General features: G+C 62.4%; 26 non-coding genes across 26 annotated transcripts; all 26 read right to left on the bottom strand.

The window, feature by feature from the left end:
* Positions 1 to 297: 297 nt before the first annotated feature.
* Positions 298 to 416, bottom strand: LOC138115269 (5S ribosomal RNA). Its single transcript, XR_011153183.1, has one exon. It is a non-coding gene; the product is annotated as a 5S ribosomal RNA (ribosomal RNA).
* Positions 417 to 774: 358 nt separating this feature from the next.
* LOC138115410 (5S ribosomal RNA) lies at positions 775 to 893 on the bottom strand. The gene has a single exon (XR_011153324.1). It is a non-coding gene; the product is annotated as a 5S ribosomal RNA (ribosomal RNA).
* Positions 894 to 1,251: 358 nt separating this feature from the next.
* Positions 1,252 to 1,370, bottom strand: LOC138115399 (5S ribosomal RNA). Its single transcript, XR_011153313.1, has one exon. It is a non-coding gene; the product is annotated as a 5S ribosomal RNA (ribosomal RNA).
* Positions 1,371 to 1,728: 358 nt separating this feature from the next.
* LOC138115387 (5S ribosomal RNA) lies at positions 1,729 to 1,847 on the bottom strand. Its single transcript, XR_011153301.1, has one exon. It is a non-coding gene; the product is annotated as a 5S ribosomal RNA (ribosomal RNA).
* Positions 1,848 to 2,452: 605 nt separating this feature from the next.
* On the bottom strand, positions 2,453 to 2,571 carry LOC138115375 (5S ribosomal RNA). Its single transcript, XR_011153289.1, has one exon. It is a non-coding gene; the product is annotated as a 5S ribosomal RNA (ribosomal RNA).
* Positions 2,572 to 2,929: 358 nt separating this feature from the next.
* Positions 2,930 to 3,048, bottom strand: LOC138115363 (5S ribosomal RNA). The gene has a single exon (XR_011153277.1). It is a non-coding gene; the product is annotated as a 5S ribosomal RNA (ribosomal RNA).
* Positions 3,049 to 3,406: 358 nt separating this feature from the next.
* LOC138115351 (5S ribosomal RNA) lies at positions 3,407 to 3,525 on the bottom strand. Its single transcript, XR_011153265.1, has one exon. It is a non-coding gene; the product is annotated as a 5S ribosomal RNA (ribosomal RNA).
* A 358-nt stretch (positions 3,526 to 3,883) lies between these two features.
* On the bottom strand, positions 3,884 to 4,002 carry LOC138115340 (5S ribosomal RNA). Its single transcript, XR_011153252.1, has one exon. It is a non-coding gene; the product is annotated as a 5S ribosomal RNA (ribosomal RNA).
* A 358-nt stretch (positions 4,003 to 4,360) lies between these two features.
* LOC138115328 (5S ribosomal RNA) lies at positions 4,361 to 4,479 on the bottom strand. The gene has a single exon (XR_011153241.1). It is a non-coding gene; the product is annotated as a 5S ribosomal RNA (ribosomal RNA).
* A 358-nt stretch (positions 4,480 to 4,837) lies between these two features.
* On the bottom strand, positions 4,838 to 4,956 carry LOC138115316 (5S ribosomal RNA). Its single transcript, XR_011153230.1, has one exon. It is a non-coding gene; the product is annotated as a 5S ribosomal RNA (ribosomal RNA).
* Positions 4,957 to 5,314: 358 nt separating this feature from the next.
* Positions 5,315 to 5,433, bottom strand: LOC138115525 (5S ribosomal RNA). Its single transcript, XR_011153436.1, has one exon. It is a non-coding gene; the product is annotated as a 5S ribosomal RNA (ribosomal RNA).
* A 358-nt stretch (positions 5,434 to 5,791) lies between these two features.
* On the bottom strand, positions 5,792 to 5,910 carry LOC138115305 (5S ribosomal RNA). The gene has a single exon (XR_011153219.1). It is a non-coding gene; the product is annotated as a 5S ribosomal RNA (ribosomal RNA).
* An 828-nt stretch (positions 5,911 to 6,738) lies between these two features.
* LOC138115259 (5S ribosomal RNA) lies at positions 6,739 to 6,857 on the bottom strand. Its single transcript, XR_011153173.1, has one exon. It is a non-coding gene; the product is annotated as a 5S ribosomal RNA (ribosomal RNA).
* A 358-nt stretch (positions 6,858 to 7,215) lies between these two features.
* LOC138115294 (5S ribosomal RNA) lies at positions 7,216 to 7,334 on the bottom strand. The gene has a single exon (XR_011153208.1). It is a non-coding gene; the product is annotated as a 5S ribosomal RNA (ribosomal RNA).
* Positions 7,335 to 7,692: 358 nt separating this feature from the next.
* LOC138115880 (5S ribosomal RNA) lies at positions 7,693 to 7,811 on the bottom strand. Its single transcript, XR_011153783.1, has one exon. It is a non-coding gene; the product is annotated as a 5S ribosomal RNA (ribosomal RNA).
* A 358-nt stretch (positions 7,812 to 8,169) lies between these two features.
* Positions 8,170 to 8,288, bottom strand: LOC138115283 (5S ribosomal RNA). The gene has a single exon (XR_011153197.1). It is a non-coding gene; the product is annotated as a 5S ribosomal RNA (ribosomal RNA).
* Positions 8,289 to 8,646: 358 nt separating this feature from the next.
* LOC138115271 (5S ribosomal RNA) lies at positions 8,647 to 8,765 on the bottom strand. The gene has a single exon (XR_011153185.1). It is a non-coding gene; the product is annotated as a 5S ribosomal RNA (ribosomal RNA).
* Positions 8,766 to 9,123: 358 nt separating this feature from the next.
* On the bottom strand, positions 9,124 to 9,242 carry LOC138115260 (5S ribosomal RNA). Its single transcript, XR_011153174.1, has one exon. It is a non-coding gene; the product is annotated as a 5S ribosomal RNA (ribosomal RNA).
* Positions 9,243 to 9,600: 358 nt separating this feature from the next.
* On the bottom strand, positions 9,601 to 9,719 carry LOC138115249 (5S ribosomal RNA). Its single transcript, XR_011153163.1, has one exon. It is a non-coding gene; the product is annotated as a 5S ribosomal RNA (ribosomal RNA).
* Positions 9,720 to 10,077: 358 nt separating this feature from the next.
* On the bottom strand, positions 10,078 to 10,196 carry LOC138115238 (5S ribosomal RNA). The gene has a single exon (XR_011153152.1). It is a non-coding gene; the product is annotated as a 5S ribosomal RNA (ribosomal RNA).
* A 634-nt stretch (positions 10,197 to 10,830) lies between these two features.
* LOC138115226 (5S ribosomal RNA) lies at positions 10,831 to 10,949 on the bottom strand. The gene has a single exon (XR_011153141.1). It is a non-coding gene; the product is annotated as a 5S ribosomal RNA (ribosomal RNA).
* Positions 10,950 to 11,583: 634 nt separating this feature from the next.
* On the bottom strand, positions 11,584 to 11,702 carry LOC138115464 (5S ribosomal RNA). Its single transcript, XR_011153376.1, has one exon. It is a non-coding gene; the product is annotated as a 5S ribosomal RNA (ribosomal RNA).
* A 605-nt stretch (positions 11,703 to 12,307) lies between these two features.
* On the bottom strand, positions 12,308 to 12,426 carry LOC138115215 (5S ribosomal RNA). Its single transcript, XR_011153130.1, has one exon. It is a non-coding gene; the product is annotated as a 5S ribosomal RNA (ribosomal RNA).
* A 581-nt stretch (positions 12,427 to 13,007) lies between these two features.
* Positions 13,008 to 13,126, bottom strand: LOC138115203 (5S ribosomal RNA). The gene has a single exon (XR_011153118.1). It is a non-coding gene; the product is annotated as a 5S ribosomal RNA (ribosomal RNA).
* Positions 13,127 to 13,484: 358 nt separating this feature from the next.
* Positions 13,485 to 13,603, bottom strand: LOC138115192 (5S ribosomal RNA). The gene has a single exon (XR_011153105.1). It is a non-coding gene; the product is annotated as a 5S ribosomal RNA (ribosomal RNA).
* Positions 13,604 to 14,014: 411 nt separating this feature from the next.
* Positions 14,015 to 14,133, bottom strand: LOC138115724 (5S ribosomal RNA). Its single transcript, XR_011153634.1, has one exon. It is a non-coding gene; the product is annotated as a 5S ribosomal RNA (ribosomal RNA).
* Between the last annotated feature and the right edge of the window lie 567 nt (positions 14,134 to 14,700).

Raw genomic sequence — 14,700 nt, 5'->3', positions numbered from 1 at the left:
TGCCCCCCGCACCCGGCACACGGCCGCCAGCGCCACTGTCGGCAACAACCCAACCTGCAGCCAGACCAAGCACCACACAAGCCACTCAAGCTTTTCCAGCCACGCCAACTATGTGAGGACTAACAGTCATGGCCACCAGCTCTTCCCTGCCCTCGGAAACAAGGGAACCTGCAGCCAGATCCAGAGCCACGCAAGCCATGCAAGCCCCATGAGCCACCCTCCCCCTTGTGCTCCTTGGCACCGCTGCCCAAGCAAAACAAGGCACCTCTGGCCCAGAGCCCAGGACCCAGCAAAAGAAGCCTACAGCACCCGGTATTCTCAGGCGGTCTCCCATCCAAGTACTAACCGGGCCCGACCCTGCTTAGCTTCCGAGATCAGACGAGATCGGGCGTTCTCAGGGTGGTATGGCCGTAGGCACCCCTCAGCCCCACAGCAGCGCTCTCCAGCACACACCAGCGCCTTCCTGCCCTGCCCCAATGCCCCCCGCACCCGGCACACGGCCGCCAGCGCCACTGTCGGCAACAACCCAACCTGCAGCCAGACCCAGAGCCATACAAGCCACTCAAGCTTTTCCCGCCACGCCAACTATGCGAGGACTAACAGTCATGGGCACCAGCTCTGCCCTGCCCTCGGCAACAACAGAACCTGCAGCCGGACCCAGAGCCACGCAAGCCATGCAAGCCCCATGAGCCACCCTCCCCCTTGTGCTCCTTGGCACCGCTGCCCAAGCAAAACAAGGCACCTCTGGCCCAGAGCCCAGGACCCAGCAAAAGAAGCCTACAGCACCCGGTATTCCCAGGCGGTCTCCCATCCAAGTACTAACCGGGCCCGACCCTGCTTAGCTTCCGAGATCAGACGAGATCGGGCGTTCTCAGGGTGGTATGGCCGTAGGCACCCCTCAGCCCCACAGCAGCGCTCTCCAGCACACACCAGCGCCTTCCTGCCCTGCCCCAATGCCCCCCGCACCCGGCACACGGCCGCCAGCGCCACTGTCGGCAACAACCCAACCTGCAGCCAGACCGAACACCACACAAGCCACTCAAGCTTTTCCAGCCACGCCAACTATGCGAGGACTAACAGTCATGGCCACCAGCTCTGCCCTGCCCTCGGCAACAACAGAACCTGCAGCCGGACCCAGAGCCACGCAAGCCATGCAAGCCCCATGAGCCACCCTCGCCCTTGAGCTCCTTGGCACCGCTGCCCAAGCAAAACAAGGCACCTCTGGCCCAGAGCCCAGGACCCAGCAAAAGAAGCCTACAGCACCCGGTATTCCCAGGCGGTCTCCCATCCAAGTACTAACCGGGCCCGACCCTGCTTAGCTTCCGAGATCAGACGAGATCGGGCGTTCTCAGGGTGGTATGGCCGTAGGCACCCCTCAGCCCCACAGCAGCGCTCTCCAGCACACACCAGCGCCTTCCTGCCCTGCCCCAATGCCCCCTGCACCCGGCACACGGCCGCCAGCGCCACTGTCGGCAACAACCCAACCTGCAGCCAGACCCAGAGCCATACAAGCCACTCAAGCTTTTCCAGCCACGCCAACTATGTGAGGACTAACAGTCATGGCCACCAGCTCTGCCCTGCCCTCGGCAACAACAGAACCTGCAGCCGGACCCAGAGCCACGCAAGCCATGCAAGCCCCATGAGCCACCCTCCCCCTTGTGCTCCTTGGCACCGCTGCCCAAGCAAAACAAGGCACCTCTGGCCCAGAGCCCAGGACCCAGCAAAAGAAGCCTACAGCACCCGGTATTCCCAGGCGGTCTCCCATCCAAGTACTAACCGGGCCCGACCCTGCTTAGCTTCCGAGATCAGACGAGATCGGGCGTTCTCAGGGTGGTATGGCCGTAGGCACCCCTCAGCCCCACAGCAGCGCTCTCCAGCACACACCAGCGCCTTCCTGCCCTGCCCCAATGCCCCCCGCACCCGGCACACGGCCGCCAGCGCCACTGTCGGCAACAACCCAACCAGCAGCCAGACCCAGAGCCATACAAGCCACTCAAGCTTTTCCAGCCACGCCAACTATGCGAGGACTAACAGTCATGGCCACCAGCTCTTCCCTGCCCTCGGAAACAACGGAACCTGCAGCCGGACCCAGAGCCACACAAGCCACATAAGCCACGCCGGCCACGCAAGCTTCATGAGCATCAACAGTCATGGCCACCAGCTCTGTCCTTCGCAACAATGGAACCTGCAGCCAGATCCAGAGCCACACAAGCCACACAAGGCACATCACCAGTCATGGCCACCATCTCCGCCCTCGGCAACAACGGAACCTGCAGTCAGGAACAAGGCACCTTGTTCCAAAGACCCAGAACCAGACAAGCCACCGCAGCCATGCAATCCCTCTGAGCCACGCGAGCCACGGCCACTGATGGCCTCGCCCTTGTGCCCCTTGGAATGGCTGCCCAAGCAAAACAAGGCACCTCTGGCCCAGAGCCCAGGACCCAGCAAAAGAAGCCTACAGCACCCGGTATTCCCAGGCGGTCTCCCATCCAAGTACTAACCGGGCCCGACCCTGCTTAGCTTCCGAGATCAGACGAGATCGGGCGTTCTCAGGGTGGTATGGCCGTAGGCACCCCTCAGCCCCACAGCAGCGCTCTCCAGCACACACCAGCGCCTTCCTGCCCTGCCCCAATGCTCCTCGCACCCGGCACACGGCCGCCAGCGCCACTGTCGGCAACAACCCAACCTGCAGCCAGACCCAGAGCCATACAAGCCACTCAAGCTTTTCCCGCCACGCCAACTATGCGAGGACTAACAGTCATGGCCACCAGCTCTGCCCTGCCCTCGGAAACAAGGGAACCTGCAGCCAGATCCAGAGCCACATAAGCCATGCAAGCCCCATGAGCCACCCTCCCCCTTGTGCTCCTTGGCACCGCTGCCCAAGCAAAACAAGGCACCTCTGGCCCAGAGCCCAGGACCCAGCAAAAGAAGCCTACAGCACCCGGTATTCCCAGGCGGTCTCCCATCCAAGTACTAACCGGGCCCGACCCTGCTTAGCTTCCGAGATCAGACGAGATCGGGCGTTCTCAGGGTGGTATGGCCGTAGGCACCCCTCAGCCCCACAGCAGCGCTCTCCAGCACACACCAGCGCCTTCCTGCCCTGCCCCAATGCCCCCCGCACCCGGCACACGGCCGCCAGCGCCACTGTCGGCAACAACCCAACCTGCAGCCAGACCAAGCACCACACAAGCCACTCAAGCTTTTCCAGCCACGCCAACTATGTGAGGACTAACAGTCATGGCCACCAGCTCTTCCCTGCCCTCGGAAACAAGGGAACCTGCAGCCGGACCCAGAGCCACGCAAGCCATGCAAGCCCCATGAGCCACCCTCGCCCTTGAGCTCCTTGCCACCGCTGCCCAAGCAAAACAAGGCACCTCTGGCCCAGAGCCCAGGACCCAGCAAAAGAAGCCTACAGCACCCGGTATTCCCAGGCGGTCTCCCATCCAAGTACTAACCGGGCCCGACCCTGCTTAGCTTCCGAGATCAGACGAGATCGGGCGTTCTCAGGGTGGTATGGCCGTAGGCACCCCTCAGCCCCACAGCAGCGCTCTCCAGCACACACCAGCGCCTTCCTGCCCTGCCCCAATGCCCCCCGCACCCGGCACACGGCCGCCAGCGCCACTGTCGGCAACAACCCAACCTGCAGCCAGACCGAACACCACACAAGCCACTCAAGCTTTTCCAGCCACGCCAACTATGCAAGGACTAACAGTCATGGCCACCAGCTCTGCCCTGCCCTCGGCAACAACAGAACCTGCAGCCGGACCCAGAGCCACGCAAGCCATGCAAGCCCCATGAGCCACCCTCGCCCTTGAGCTCCTTGGCACCGCTGCCCAAGCAAAACAAGGCACCTCTGGCCCAGAGCCCAGGACCCAGCAAAAGAAGCCTACAGCACCCGGTATTCCCAGGCGGTCTCCCATCCAAGTACTAACCGGGCCCGACCCTGCTTAGCTTCCGAGATCAGACGAGATCGGGCGTTCTCAGGGTGGTATGGCCGTAGGCACCCCTCAGCCCCACAGCAGCGCTCTCCAGCACACACCAGCGCCTTCCTGCCCTGCCCCAATGCTCCTCGCACCCGGCACACGGCCGCCAGCGCCACTGTCGGCAACAACCCAACCTGCAGCCAGACCCAGAGCCATACAAGCCACTCAAGCTTTTCCCGCCACGCCAACTATGCGAGGACTAACAGTCATGGCCACCAGCTCTTCCCTGCCCTCGGAAACAAGGGAACCTGCAGCCAGATCCAGAGCCACGCAAGCCATGCAAGCCCCATGAGCCACCCTCCCCCTTGTGCTCCTTGGCACCGCTGCCCAAGCAAAACAAGGCACCTCTGGCCCAGAGCCCAGGACCCAGCAAAAGAAGCCTACAGCACCCGGTATTCCCAGGCGGTCTCCCATCCAAGTACTAACCGGGCCCGACCCTGCTTAGCTTCCGAGATCAGACGAGATCGGGCGTTCTCAGGGTGGTATGGCCGTAGGCACCCCTCAGCCCCACAGCAGCGCTCTCCAGCACACACCAGCGCCTTCCTGCCCTGCCCCAATGCTCCTCGCACCCGGCACACGGCCGCCAGCGCCACTGTCGGCAACAACCCAACCTGCAGCCAGACCCAGAGCCATACAAGCCACTCAAGCTTTTCCCGCCACGCCAACTATGCGAGGACTAACAGTCATGGCCACCAGCTCTTCCCTGCCCTCGGAAACAAGGGAACCTGCAGCCAGATCCAGAGCCACGCAAGCCATGCAAGCCCCATGAGCCACCCTCCCCCTTGTGCTCCTTGGCACCGCTGCCCAAGCAAAACAAGGCACCTCTGGCCCAGAGCCCAGGACCCAGCAAAAGAAGCCTACAGCACCCGGTATTCCCAGGCGGTCTCCCATCCAAGTACTAACCGGGCCCGACCCTGCTTAGCTTCCGAGATCAGACGAGATCGGGCGTTCTCAGGGTGGTATGGCCGTAGGCACCCCTCAGCCCCACAGCAGCGCTCTCCAGCACACACCAGCGCCTTCCTGCCCTGCCCCAATGCCCCCCGCACCCGGCACACGGCCGCCAGCGCCACTGTCGGCAACAACCCAACCTGCAGCCAGACCGAACACCACACAAGCCACTCAAGCTTTTCCAGCTACGCCAACTATGCGAGGACTAACAGTCATGGCCACCAGCTCTGCCCTGACCTCGGAAACAACAGAACCTGCAGCCGGACCCAGAGCCACGCAAGCCATGCAAGCCCCATGAGCCACCCTCGCCCTTGAGCTCCTTGGCACCGCTGCCCAAGCAAAACAAGGCACCTCTGGCCCAGAGCCCAGGACCCAGCAAAAGAAGCCTACAGCAGCCGGTATTCCCAGGCGGTCTCCCATCCAAGTACTAACCGGGCCCGACCCTGCTTAGCTTCCGAGATCAGACGAGATCGGGCGTTCTCAGGGTGGTATGGCCGTAGGCACCCCTCAGCCCCACAGCAGCGCTCTCCAGCACACACCAGCGCCTTCCTGCCCTGCCCCAATGCTCCTCGCACCCGGCACACGGCCGCCAGCGCCACTGTCGGCAACAACCCAACCTGCAGCCAGACCCAGAGCCATACAAGCCACTCAAGCTTTTCCCGCCACGCCAACTATGCGAGGACTAACAGTCATGGCTACCAGCTCTTCCCTGCCCTCGGAAACAAGGGAACCTGCAGCCAGATCCAGAGCCACGCAAGCCATGCAAGCCCCATGAGCCACCCTCGCCCTTGAGCTCCTTGGCACCGCTGCCCAAGCAAAACAAGGCACCTCTGGCCCAGAGCCCAGGACCCAGCAAAAGAAGCCTACAGCACCCGGTATTCCCAGGCGGTCTCCCATCCAAGTACTAACCGGGCCCGACCCTGCTTAGCTTCCGAGATCAGACGAGATCGGGCGTTCTCAGGGTGGTATGGCCGTAGGCACCCCTCAGCCCCACAGCAGCGCTCTCCAGCACACACCAGCGCCTTCCTGCCCTGCCCCAATGCCCCCCGCACCCGGCACACGGCCGCCAGCGCCACTGTCGGCAACAACCCAACCTGCAGCCAGACCCAGAGCCATACAAGCCACTCAAGCTTTTCCCGCCACGCCAACTATGCGAGGACTAACAGTCATGGCCACCAGCTCTTCCCTGCCCTCGGAAACAACGGAACCTGCAGCCGGACCCAGAGCCACACAAGCCACATAAGCCACGCCGGCCACGCAAGCTTCATGAGCATCAACAGTCATGGCCACCAGCTCTGCCCTTCGCAACAATGGAACCTGCAGCCAGATCCAGAGCCACACAAGCCACTCAAGCTTTTCCAGCCACGCCAACTATGCGAGGACTAACAGTCATGGCCACCAGCTCTGCCCTGCCCTCGGAAACAACCGAACCTGCAGCCGGACCCAGAGCCACACAAGCCACATAAGCCACGCCGGCCACGCAAGCTTCATGAGCATCAACAGTCATGGCCACCAGCTCTGCCCTTCGTAACAATGGAACCTGCAGCCAGATCCAGAGCCACACAAGCCACACAAGGCACATCACCAGTCATGGCCACCATCTCCGCCCTCGGCAACAACGGAACCTGCAGCCAGGAACAAGGCACCTTGTTCCAAAGACCCAGAACCAGACAAGCCACCGCAGCCATGCAATCCCTCTGAGCCACGCGAGCCACGGCCACTGTTGGCGTCGCCCTTGTGCCCCTTGGAATGGCTGCCCAAGCAAAACAAGGCACCTCTGGCCCAGAGCCCAGGACCCAGCAAAAGAAGCCTACAGCACCCGGTATTCCCAGGCGGTCTCCCATTCAAGTACTAACCGGGCCCGACCCTGCTTAGCTTCCGAGATCAGATGAGATCGGGCGTTCTCAGGGTGGTATGGCCGTAGGCACCCCTCAGCCCCACAGCAGCGCTCTCCAGCACACACCAGCGCCTTCCTGCCCTGCCCCAATGCTCCTCGCACCCGGCACACGGCCGCCAGCGCCACTGTCGGCAACAACCCAACCTGCAGCCAGACCCAGAGCCATACAAGCCACTCAAGCTTTTCCCGCCACGCCAACTATGCGAGGACTAACAGTCATGGCCACCAGCTCTGCCCTGCCCTCGGAAACAAGGGAACCTGCAGCCAGATCCAGAGCCACGCAAGCCATGCAAGCCCCATGAGCCACCCTCCCCCTTGTGCTCCTTGGCACCGCTGCCCAAGCAAAACAAGGCACCTCTGGCCCAGAGCCCAGGACCCAGCAAAAGAAGCCTACAGCACCCGGTATTCCCAGGCGGTCTCCCATCCAAGTACTAACCGGGCCCGACCCTGCTTAGCTTCCGAGATCAGACGAGATCGGGCGTTCTCAGGGTGGTATGGCCGTAGGCACCCCTCAGCCCCACAGCAGCGCTCTCCAGCACACACCAGCGCCTTCCTGCCCAGCCCCAATGCTCCTCGCACCCGGCACACGGCCGCCAGCGCCACTGTCGGCAACAACCCAACCTGCAGCCAGACCCAGAGCCATACAAGCCACTCAAGCTTTTCCCGCCACGCCAACTATGCGAGGACTAACAGTCATGGCCACCAGCTCTTCCCTGCCCTCGGAAACAAGGGAACCTGCAGCCAGATCCAGAGCCACGCAAGCCATGCAAGCCCCATGAGCCACCCTCCCCCTTGTGCTCCTTGGCACTGCTGCCCAAGCAAAACAAGGCACCTCTGGCCCAGAGCCCAGGACCCAGCAAAAGAAGCCTACAGCACCCGGTATTCCCAGGCGGTCTCCCATCCAAGTACTAACCGGGCCCAACCCTGCTTAGCTTCCGAGATCAGACGAGATCGGGCGTTCTCAGGGTGGTATGGCCGTAGGCACCCCTCAGCCCCACAGCAGCGCTCTCCAGCACACACCAGCGCCTTCCTGCCCTGCCCCAATGCCCCCCGCACCCGGCACACGGCCGCCAGCGCCACTGTCGGCAACAACCCAACCTGCAGCCAGACCAAGCACCACACAAGCCACTCAAGCTTTTCCAGCCACGCCAACTATGTGAGGACTAACAGTCATGGCCACCAGCTCTTCCCTGCCCTCGGAAACAAGGGAACCTGCAGCCGGACCCAGAGCCACGCAAGCCATGCAAGCCCCATGAGCCACCCTCGCCCTTGAGCTCCTTGGCACCGCTGCCCAAGCAAAACAAGGCACCTCTGGCCCAGAGCCCAGGACCCATCAAAAGAAGCCTACAGCACCCGGTATTCCCAGGCGGTCTCCCATCCAAGTACTAACCGGGCCCGACCCTGCTTAGCTTCCGAGATCAGACGAGATCGGGCGTTCTCAGGGTGGTATGGCCGTAGGCACCCCTCAGCCCCACAGCAGCGCTCTCCAGCACACACCAGCGCCTTCCTGCCCTGCCCCAATGCCCCCCGCACCCGGCACACGGCCGCCAGCGCCACTGTCGGCAACAACCCAACCTGCAGCCAGACCGAACACCACACAAGCCACTCAAGCTTTTCCAGCCACGCCAACTATGCGAGGACTAACAGTCATGGCCACCAGCTCTGCCCTGCCCTCGGCAACAACAGAACCTGCAGCCGGACCCAGAGCCACGCAAGCCATGCAAGCCCCATGAGCCACCCTCGCCCTTGAGCTCCTTGGCACCGCTGCCCAAGCAAAACAAGGCACCTCTGGCCCAGAGCCCAGGACCCAGCAAAAGAAGCCTACAGCACCCGGTATTCCCAGGCGGTCTCCCATCCAAGTACTAACCGGGCCCGACCCTGCTTAGCTTCCGAGATCAGACGAGATCGGGCGTTCTCAGGGTGGTATGGCCGTAGGCACCCCTCAGCCCCACAGCAGCGCTCTCCAGCACACACCAGCGCCTTCCTGCCCTGCCCCAATGCTCCTCGCACCCGGCACACGGCCGCCAGCGCCACTGTCGGCAACAACCCAACCTGCAGCCAGACCCAGAGCCATACAAGCCACTCAAGCTTTTCCCGCCACGCCAACTATGCGAGGACTAACAGTCATGGCCACCAGCTCTTCCCTGCCCTCGGAAACAAGGGAACCTGCAGCCAGATCCAGAGCCACGCAAGCCATGCAAGCCCCATGAGCCACCCTCCCCCTTGTGCTCCTTGGCACCGCTGCCCAAGCAAAACAAGGCACCTCTGGCCCAGAGCCCAGGACCCAGCAAAAGAAGCCTACAGCACCCGGTATTCCCAGGCGGTCTCCCATCCAAGTACTAACCGGGCCCGACCCTGCTTAGCTTCCGAGATCAGACGAGATCGGGCGTTCTCAGGGTGGTATGGCCGTAGGCACCCCTCAGCCCCACAGCAGCGCTCTCCAGCACACACCAGCGCCTTCCTGCCCTGCCCCAATGCCCCCCGCACCCGGCACACGGCCGCCAGCGCCACTGTCGGCAACAACCCAACCTGCAGCCAGACCCAGAGCCACACAAGCCACTCAAGCTTTTCCAGCCACGCCAACTATGTGAGGACTAACAGTCATGGCCACCAGCTCTTCCCTGCCCTCGGAAACAAGGGAACCTGCAGCCAGATCCAGAGCCACGCAAGCCATGCAAGCCCCATGAGCCACCCTCGCCCTTGAGCTCCTTGGCACCGCTGCCCAAGCAAAACAAGGCACCTCTGGCCCAGAGCCCAGGACCCAGCAAAAGAAGCCTACAGCACCCGGTATTCCCAGGCGGTCTCCCATCCAAGTACTAACCGGGCCCGACCCTGCTTAGCTTCCGAGATCAGACGAGATCGGGCGTTCTCAGGGTGGTATGGCCGTAGGCACCCCTCAGCCCCACAGCAGCGCTCTCCAGCACACACCAGCGCCTTCCTGCCCTGCCCCAATGCCCCCCGCACCCGGCACACGGCCGCCAGCGCCACTGTCGGCAACAACCCAACCTGCAGCCAGACCGAACACCACACAAGCCACTCAAGCTTTTCCAGCCACGCCAACTATGCGAGGACTAACAGTCATGGCCACCAGCTCTGCCCTGCCCTCGGCAACAACAGAACCTGCAGCCGGACCCAGAGCCACGCAAGCCATGCAAGCCCCATGAGCCATCCTCGCCCTTGAGCTCCTTGGCACCGCTGCCCAAGCAAAACAAGGCACCTCTGGCCCAGAGCCCAGGACCCAGCAAAAGAAGCCTACAGCACCCGGTATTCCCAGGCGGTCTCCCATCCAAGTACTAACCGGGCCCGACCCTGCTTAGCTTCCGAGATCAGACGAGATCGGGCGTTCTCAGGGTGGTATGGCCGTAGGCACCCCTCAGCCCCACAGCAGCGCTCTCCAGCACACACCAGCGCCTTCCTGCCCTGCCCCAATGCTCCTCGCACCCGGCACACGGCCGCCAGCGCCACTGTCGGCAACAACCCAACCTGCAGCCAGACCCAGAGCCATACAAGCCACTCAAGCTTTTCCCGCCACGCCAACTATGTGAGGACTAACAGTCATGGCCACCAGCTCTGCCCTGCCCTCGGCAACAACAGAACCTGCAGTCGGACCCAGAGCCACACAAGCCACATAAGCCACGCCGGCCACACAAGCTTCATGAGCATCAACAGTCATGGCCACCAGCTCTGCCCTCCGCAACAATGGAACCTGCAGCCAGATCCAGACCCATACAAGCCACTCAAGCTTTTCCAGCCACGCCAACTATGCGAGGACTAACAGTCATGGCCACCAGCTCTGCCCTGCCCTCGGCAACAACGGAACCTGCAGTCAGGAAGCAGGCACCTTGTTCCAAAGACCCAGAACCAGACAAGCCACCGCAGCCATGCAATCCCTCTGAGCCACGCGAGCCACGGCCACTGTTGGCCTCGCCATTGTGCCCCTTGGAATGGCTGCCCAAGCAAAACAAGGCACCTCTGGCCCAGAGCCCAGGACCCAGCAAAAGAAGCCTACAGCACCCGGTATTCCCAGGCGGTCTCCCATCCAAGTACTAACCGGGCCCGACCCTGCTTAGCTTCCGAGATCAGACGAGATCGGGCGTTCTCAGGGTGGTATGGCCGTAGGCACCCCTCAGCCCCACAGCAGCGCTCTCCAGCACACACCAGCGCCTTCCTGCCCTGCCCCAATGTCCCCCGCACCCGGCACACGGCCGCCGGCGCCACTGTCGGCAACAACCCAACCTGCAGCCAGACCCAGAGCCATACAAGCCACTCAAGCTTTTCCCGCCACGCCAACTATGTGAGGACTAACAGTCATGGCCACCAGCTCTGCCCTGCCCTCGGCAACAACAGAACCTGCAGTCGGACCCAGAGCCACACAAGCCACATAAGCCACGCCGGCCACACAAGCTTCATGAGCATCAACAGTCATGGCCACCAGCTCTGCCCTCCGCAACAATGGAACCTGCAGCCAGATCCAGAGCCATACAAGCCACTCAAGCTTTTCCAGCCACGCCAACTATGCGAGGACTAACAGTCATGGCCACCAGCTCTGCCCTGCCCTCGGCAACAACGGAACCTGCAGTCAGGAACAAGGCACCTTGTTCCAAAGACCCAGAACCAGACAAGCCACCGCAGCCATGCAATCCCTCTGAGCCACGCGAGCCACGGCCACTGTTGGCCTCGCCCTTGTGCCCCTTGGAATGGCTGCCCAAGCAAAACAAGGCACCTCTGGCCCAGAGCCCAGGACCCAGCAAAAGAAGCCTACAGCACCCGGTATTCCCAGGCGGTCTCCCATCCAAGTACTAACCGGGCCCGACCCTGCTTAGCTTCCAAGATCAGACGAGATCGGGCGTTCTCAGGGTGGTATGGCCGTAGGCACCCCTCAGCCCCACAGCAGCGCTCTCCAGCACACACCAGCGCCTTCCTGCCCTGCCCCAATGCCCCCTGCACCGGGCACACGGCCGCCAGCGCCACTGTCGGCAACAACCCAACCAGCAGCCAGACCCAGAGCCATACAAGCCACTCAAGCTTTTCCAGCCACGCCAACTATGCGAGGACTAACAGTCATGGCCACCAGCTCTTCCCTGCCCTCGGAAACAATGGAACCTGCAGCCGGACCCAGAGCCACACAAGCCACATAAGCCACGCCGGCCACGCAAGCTTCATGAGCATCAACAGTCATGGCCACCAGCTCGGCCCTTCGCAACAATGGAACCTGCAGCCAGATCCAGAGCCACACAAGCCACACAAGGCACATCACCAGTCATGGCCACCATCTCCGCCCTCGGCAACAACGGAACCTGCAGCCAGGAACAAGGCACCTTGTTCCAAAGACCCAGAACCAGACAAGCCACCGCAGCCATGCAATCCCTCTGAGCCACGCGAGCCACGGCCACTGTTGGCCTCGCCCTTGTGCCCCTTGGAATGGCTGCCCAAGCAAAACAAGGCACCTCTTGCCCAGAGCCCAGGACCCAGCAAAAGAAGCCTACAGCACCCGGTATTCCCAGGCGGTCTCCCATCCAAGTACTAACCGGGCCCGACCCTGCTTAGCTTCCGAGATCAGACGAGATCGGGCGTTCTCAGGGTGGTATGGCCGTAGGCACCCCTCAGCCCCACAGCAGCGCTCTCCAGCACACACCAGCGCCTTCCTGCCCTGCCCCAATGCCCCCCGCACCCGGCACACGGCCGCCAGCGCCACTGTCGGCAACAACCCAACCTGCAGCCAGACCCAGAGCCATACAAGCCACTCAAGCTTTTCCCGCCACGCCAACTATGTGAGGACTAACAGTCATGGCCACCAGCTCTGCCCAGCCCTCGGCAAAAACAGAACCTGCAGTCGGACCCAGAGCCACACAAGCCACATAAGCCACGCTGGCCACACAAGCTTCATGAGCATCAACAGTCATGGCCACCAGCTCTGCCCTCCGCAACAATGGAACCTGCAGCCAGATCCAGAGCCATACAAGCCACTCAAGCTTTTCCAGCCACGCCAACTATGCGAGGACTAACAGTCATGGCCACCAGCTCTGCCCTGCCCTCGGCAACAACAGAACCTGCAGCCGGACCCAGAGCCACGCAAGCCATGCAAGCCCCATGAGCCACCCTCGCCCTTGAGCTCCTTGGCACCGCTGCCCAAGCAAAACAAGGCACCTCTGGCCCAGAGCCCAGGACCCAGCAAAAGAAGCCTACAGCACCCGGTATTCCCAGGCGGTCTCCCATCCAAGTACTAACCGGGCCCGACCCTGCTTAGCTTCCGAGATCAGACGAGATCGGGCGTTCTCAGGGTGGTATGGCCGTAGGCACCCCTCAGCCCCACAGCAGCGCTCTCCAGCACACACCAGCGCCTTCCTGCCCTGCCCCAATGCTCCTCGCACCCGGCACACGGCCGCCAGCGCCACTGTCGGCAACAACCCAACCTGCAGCCAGACCCAGAGCCATACAAGCCACTCAAGCTTTTCCCGCCACGCCAACTATGCGAGGACTAACAGTCATGGCCACCAGCTCTTCCCTGCCCTCGGAAACAAGGGAACCTGCAGCCAGATCCAGAGCCACGCAAGCCATGCAAGCCCCATGAGCCACCCTCCCCCTTGTGCTCCTTGCCACCGCTGCCCAAGCAAAACAAGGCACCTCTGGCCCAGAGCCCAGGACCCAGCAAAAGAAGCCTACAGCACCCGGTATTCCCAGGCGGTCTCCCATCCAAGTACTAACCGGGCCCGACCCTGCTTAGCTTCCGAGATCAGACGAGATCGGGCGTTCTCAGGGTGGTATGGCCGTAGGCACCCCTCAGCCCCACAGCAGCGCTCTCCAGCACACACCAGCGCCTTCCTGCCCTGCCCCAATGCCCCCCGCACCCGGCACACGGCCGCCAGCGCCACTGTCGGCAACAACCCAACCTGCAGCCAGACCGAACACCACACAAGCCACTCAAGCTTTTCCAGCCACGCCAACTATGCGAGGACTAACAGTCATGGCCACCAGCTCTGCCCTGCCCTCCGCAACAACGGAACCTGCAGTCAGGAACAAGGCACCTTGTTCCAAAGACCCAGAACCAGACAAGCCACCGCAGCCGTGCAATCCCTCTGAGCCACGCGAGCCACGGCCACTGTTGGCCTCGCCCTTGTGCCCCTTGGAATGGCTGCCCAAGCAAAACAAGGCACCTCTGGCCCAGAGCCCAGGACCCAGCAAAAGAAGCCTACAGCACCCGGTATTCCCGGGCGGTCTCCCATCCAAGTACTAACCGGGCCCGACCCTGCTTAGCTTCCGAGATCAGACGAGATCGGGCGTTCTCAGGCTTGTATGGCCGTAGGCACCCCTCAGCCCCACAGCAGCGCTCTCCAGCACACACCAGCGCCTTCCTGCCCTGCCCCAATGCCCCCTGCACCGGGCACACGGCCGCCAGCGCCACTGTCGGCAACAACCCAACCTGCAGCCAGACCCAGAGCCATACAAGCCACTCAAGCTTTTCCCGCCACGCCAACTATGTGAGGACTAACAGTCATGGCCACCAGCTCTGCCCTGCCCTCGGCAACAACAGAACCTGCAGTCGGACCCAGAGCCACACAAGCCACATAAGCCACGCCGGCCACACAAGCTTCATGAGCATCAACAGTCATGGCCACCAGCTCTGCCCTCCGCAACAATGGAACCTGCAGCCAGATCCAGAGCCATACAAGCCACTCAAGCTTTTCCAGCCACGCCAACTATGCGAGGACTAACAGTCATGGCCACCAGCTCTGCCCTGCCCTCCGCAACAACGGAACCTGCAGTCAGGAACAAGGCACCTTGTTCCAAAGACCCAGAACCAGACAAGCCACCGCAGCCATGCAATCCCTCTGAGCCACGCGAGCCACGGCCACTGTTGGCCTCGCCCTTGTG

Source organism: Aphelocoma coerulescens, chromosome 9 (genome assembly GCF_041296385.1).
Source record: "Aphelocoma coerulescens isolate FSJ_1873_10779 chromosome 9, UR_Acoe_1.0, whole genome shotgun sequence".
In the NCBI taxonomy this organism is placed as follows: domain Eukaryota; kingdom Metazoa; phylum Chordata; class Aves; order Passeriformes; family Corvidae; genus Aphelocoma; species Aphelocoma coerulescens.
The sequence above is the reverse complement of the archived record's forward strand: the minus strand, read 5'-3'. Positions and strand labels throughout refer to the sequence as shown.